Source organism: Arachis ipaensis, chromosome B4 (genome assembly GCF_059453495.1).
Source record: "Arachis ipaensis isolate K30076 ecotype BB chromosome B4, ASM5945349v1, whole genome shotgun sequence".
NCBI lineage: Eukaryota > Viridiplantae > Streptophyta > Magnoliopsida > Fabales > Fabaceae > Arachis > Arachis ipaensis.
Genome location: NC_142439.1, coordinates 96,474,560 through 96,480,110, shown reverse-complemented (window position 1 = coordinate 96,480,110; position 5,551 = coordinate 96,474,560). Strand labels below are relative to the sequence as shown.

General features: G+C 36.2%; 1 non-coding gene across 1 annotated transcript; it reads left to right on the top strand.

The window, feature by feature from the left end:
* Positions 1–1,224: 1,224 nt before the first annotated feature.
* LOC148568467 (small nucleolar RNA R71) lies at positions 1,225–1,333 on the top strand. The gene has a single exon (XR_015883039.1). It is a non-coding gene; the product is annotated as a small nucleolar RNA R71 (small nucleolar RNA).
* Positions 1,334–5,551: the final 4,218 nt, after the last annotated feature.

The window sequence follows — 5,551 nt, the reverse complement described above, 5'->3', positions numbered from 1 at the left end:
GTTTTGTACCAGATAATTTGGCATTCAGCTTCATGAGAGCTCTTAGGTACCGACCAACTTGCTCTTCCCTAGTGTCTTCATCCTCATCAGAGGATGAGGGTTCATCAGAACTCATGCACTGTAGGAGTGCATGCAAGGGAACCTCTATGGTCTCTATATGAGCCTTGGCTTCCTTTAATTCTTGGATAGGAATTGCTTTAGTGGGTGCTGAACACTCAGTAGGTATACCATTATTGGCGTCAATTCTGGTGGTTCTTTGGGCGTTGAATGCCCATCATGTATCCCTTCACTGGCGTTCAACGCTAGTTCCTTTGCCAAGTTGGGCGTTGAATGCCCAGGAGGGACTTCCTTCCTGGCGTTCAACGCCAGATTCCTTGCCTGTTTGGGCGTTGAACGCCCAGTGAGGGCTTCTTCACTGGCGTTCAACACCATCCTAGTCTCTCTGGATCTGGATCAGCCTCTATGGTGATGGCCTTGTACTCTTCTCTTGGGTTTACTTCAGTGTTACTAGAAAGAGTGTCAGGAGGAGTCTCAGGAATTCTCTTGCTCAGTTAACCAACTTGTACCTCCAAATTTCTGATGGAAGACCTTGTTTCAGTAATGAAATTGTAAGTGGTCTTGGAGAGGCTGAAGACTATAGTGACTAAGTCAGAAAGGCTTTGTTTAGGGGTCTCCATATGTTCTTGAGAATATGGGAATGGTGGCCTGTTGTTGAACCTATTCTGGGTTCTTCCACCTTGATTAGTGTTGAAGCCTTGCTGAGGCTTCTGTTGATCCTTCCATGAAAGGTTAGGATGATTCCTCCACGAGGGATTGTAGGTGTTTCCATAGGGTTCTCCCATTTAATTCACCTCATCCATGGTGGGTTGATCAGGATTATAAGCTTATACTTCAGAGGAAGCTTCTTGAGTGCTGCCAGCTGCAGCTTGCATTCCAGTCAAGTGCTGAGAGATCATATTGACCTGCTGGGTCAAGATCTTGTTCTGGGCCAATATGGCATTCAGAGTGTCAATTTCAAGAACTCTTTCTTCTGAGGGATCCCATTATTCACAGAATTTCTCTCAGAGGTGTACATGAATTGGTTGTTTGCAACTATCTCAATGAGTTCTCTTGCTTTTGCAGGTGTTTTCTTCAAGTGGAGTGATCCACCTGTAGAGCTATCCAATGATATTTTGGATATCTCAGACAGACCATCATAGAAGATACCTAGGATAGACCATTCTGAGAGCATGTTAAGAGGACACCTCCTGATCAGTTGCTTGTATCTTTCCCAAGCTTCATAGAGGGATTCTCCTTCTTTTTGTCTGAAGGTTTAAACTTCCACTCTGATTTTGCTCATCCTTTGAGGAGGGAAGAATTTGGCCAAGAAAGCATTGACCAGCTTCTCTCAAGAGTCTAGGCTTTCTTTAGGTTGAGAGTCCAACCATATCCTAGCTCTATCTCTAACAGCAAAGGGAAAGAGCATAAGTCTGTAGACATCAGGATTCACTCCATTGGTCTTAACAGTGTCACAGATTTGCAAGAATTTAGCTAGGAACTGATGTGGATCTTCCAGTGGAAGTCCATGGAACTTGCAATTCTATTACATTAGAGAAACTAACTGAGACTTAAGCTCAAAGTTATTTGCTCCAATGGCAGGTATAGAGATACTTTTGCCATAGAAGTCAGAGGTAGGCATGGTGAAGTCACCAAGAACCTTTCTTGCATCTCTTTCATTATTAGCATTGTCTACCAAGTCTTCAGCTTCTTGTTCAAAATTTTCTGAGATGTTTCTTCTGGAGTGTTGTAGTTTAGCTTGTTGTAAACGCCTCCTTAGAGTTTTCTCAGGTTCAGGATCAGGTTCAAAGAGATGTTCTTTATCTCTATTCCTGGTCATAAACAAGAAAAAGAAGAAAAGAAAGAAGAAGAATGGGAGCTCTATGTTCAAGAACAAAGGACTCCCTGTGAGATGTGAAGAACAAAGGAAAGAAGAATGAAGATAGAGAAGAGGAGAGAAAGAATTCGGCTATGAGAGAAGAAGGATTCGAAAATTGAGAAACACAATTAGAAACTAGAATTAAAATATTTTTGTTTTTATTATATTTATTAATTAATTCAAAAAGTAAAATTAATTAACTAAATTTTTTTGAAAATTAATTGTTGAATTTCGGAAAAGAGGAGAGAGAAATAGAAGAAAGATTTTCGAAAATAGAAGAGAGAATAATTAGTTTGGAGATTTTGAAAAAGAAGAGAGAGAAAACAAGTAACTAATTAAGAAAGATTTGAAAATAAGATAAGATAGAAGATTAAAAAAGATTTGAATTTAAAAATTGAAATTTGAAAAGATAAGATAGAAATTGAAAAGATTTTAAAAAGATTTTATTTAAAATTTGAAATTAGAAAAGATAAGATAAGAATTTGAAAAATATTTGAAAAAGATAAGATTTGAAATTTGATTTTCGAAAAAGATTTGATTTTGAAATTTGAATTTTGAAATTTTAAATTTGAAATAAGATAAGACAAGATTTTTGAATTTTGAAGAAAGATAGAAAGATAAGATAGTGATTTGAAAAAGATATAATTTTAAAATTTAAATCTTGACTTGACTAACAAGAAAACACCAAATTTAAAAATTTTGAATTCAAATGGGTAAGATTTTTGAAAAGTGCAATTAAAGATAAGAAAAGATATTTTATTTTTTTTTATTTTTGAATTTAATGAAGAAAGAGAAAAACAACTAAAAGACACCAAACTTAAAATTTTTAGAGCTAAAGACACTACTATGCAAAAATTTTAAAGAAAAACACAAAGAGACACCAAACTTAAAAATTTTAAGATCAAAACAAAAAGAAAAAATAAGAACAGTTTGAAGATTAAGAAGAACACCAAGAACAAAACTCAAAGAATTCAAAGAAAACAAGAAGATGCAAAGGACACCAAACTTAAAAATTTTGAAAACTAAAGACACAATTTTCGAAAATTTTAAAAGAAAAGACACAAGAAGATACCAAACTTAAAGATTTACACAAGACTCAAACAAAAGACACTATTTTTGAAATTTTTTTAGAAAAGGACTCAAGAAATTCAAAAATTAAATAAGAACACAAACAAAAGACTCAAACCAAAAACAAAGATTAAATAAAGAAAGAAAAGGTTTTTGAAATTTTTTTTATTTTTTTCGAAAAAGAAGAAGAAAATAAAAGACTCAGATAAAATAAAACTAAACCTATAAAGAAAAGGAAATTACCTAATTTAAGCAACAAGATAATCCGTCAGTTCTCCAAACTCGAACAATCCCCAGCAATGGCGCCAAAAACTTGGTGGCGCAGAATTACACTTCGCACTACTGAACCAGCAAGTGCACTGGGTCGTCCAAGTAATACCTGAGTAAGCCAGGGTCGATCCCACGAGGATTGTGATTTGAAGCAAGCTATGGTTATCTTGTACATCTTAGTCAGGCGGATAGAAGAGTTGTTTGTTTGTTTAATTTGCATAAAAAGAAAATAAATAAAACGTTACTCAGTTGATGGTGAATGCAATGATATGAAGATGGTTAAGGCTTGGAGATGCTTTGTTCTTCTGGATCAATTCGGTTTTACTGTCTTCTTCAATTGTGAATGATTTCTTCTATGGTAGGTTGTATGTGATCAACGCCTTTCTTAATGATTTCTTAGTGCAGATCCAGTCTGATTAAGGGTGAAGCTCCTGCAGTTCATTCTCCTTAGTGATCCTACTCAAAATGCCACAGACAAGGTCAAATCTTCTGGATCAGAGAATGCTGGGCCTTTGGTTCTAGCCTCTACCACAAAGACTCTAATCTCCCCGTACCTCGGCTAAACTGGTATCTCGAGAAGTCCCCAACGAAGTCGTGGATTAGCCGTCTAAGAGATGTATGATCAAGCTAGTGGTTCATCATTGTCCGATGAAAGACTCACTCTGAACCCATGTAGAATGAGATAACCTTGTGCCTGTTCAATGCATTTATAATGATGAAGAACGGATATACATCTTAGAAAAGAGAATCAAACACGTATTGAGATAGAACAGTAGTACTTTATTAATCCATAAAACTCAGCAGAGCTCCTCCCCTCAACCTAGGAGGTTGAGAAACTCATACTGATAGAAAATACAATGATAAACAAAAATATGACCGGTCCTTCCCCTTGATTCTATAAAAGTTCTCAAATAAGTTCTAAGCTAATGACTAAGGATTACATAGGAAGGGTAAAACAGTCTTTTAGTGCTAAAATCTACTTTTGGGGCTCACTTGGTGAGTGTTTGGGCTAAGCTTGATTGAGATTCAAGTGCTAGGAGACCTCTAGGGTGTTGAACACTAGCTCGGGGGTCTTTTTTGGGCATTGGACGCTGGTCTCTTCTCCTTTGCGCGCTGGACGCCAGAATAAGGCAGGAGGCTGGCGTTGAACGCCAGTTTTGGGCCTTCAATTCTGAAGCAAAGTATGGACTATTATACATTTCTGGAAAGCTCTGGATGTTATCTTTCCATAGCCGTTGAGAACGCTCCATTTGAACTTCTATAGCTCCAGAAAATATCTTTCGAGTGCAAGGAGGTCAGATCCGGACAGCATCTGCAGTGCTTTCTCTGCCTCTGAATCAGACTTTTGCTCCAACTCCTCAATTTCAGCCAGAAAATACCTAAAATTGCATAAAAACACACAAACTCGAAGTAGAATCCAAAAATGTGAATTTTGCATTAAAATCTATGAAAACTTAATAAAACTTAAACAAAACATGCTAAAAACTATATGAAAATAATGCCAAAAAGCGTATAAAATATCCGCTCATCAAGAACCAAGCAACTTATTGAGTTTAGAGAACTAAACCATGATTAAAATGATGACTAAAAATTATTGGGCTATTATCCATTTGGTTGTGTAATTTGTTTTGTTTAGTGTGTAAAAATTAAATTGAATTAAAATTGGCCCAAGAAGCAAATGCTCAAGCCCATACGCACACATAATCATGGCCCAAGGATACATATAATTGCTACCATCTAAAATCTTTCTATCAGAAATAAAAACAAGTCTTTAAGCCAAGGAAAGAAAAGGAAGTAATTTGCCCAAGATCCTTACAAGCCATATAGCATCTGGCCCACTCATACAAACAAACTCTTAAAGCCCAAGTATTGGTTCACCTTGAACAAAAGCCGTCACAAAAAATTTCCATCAGAAATAAAAAGAATGCTTTAGGGATCAAAGAAAGAAAATAAGCCCAAGAAAATAAACAAGCCCATATCCATAACCTAAGCCTAAACGATGGTCCACACTTAAATCTATTCATTCACCGTAGTTGCTAACTAGGTAACTCAAATTTCAATGTCATTTGAACCTTTCACCACACTACCGAAAGCCAAACTCTTTCTTCTATCTCTTCTCTTTTCTTTTACATCATCCATGTAAACTCTGAAGCAAAAGAAAGAAAAAGGAAGCTTTGTGCTATGGCACAATTGAAGAACAAAAAGAAAATTTCTAAATCCAAGCAAAAGAAGAGAAGGTCAAATAGGCTAGGACAAAAGGGAAGATTTCATCACAAAAGAAAATCACAAAAAGGAGAT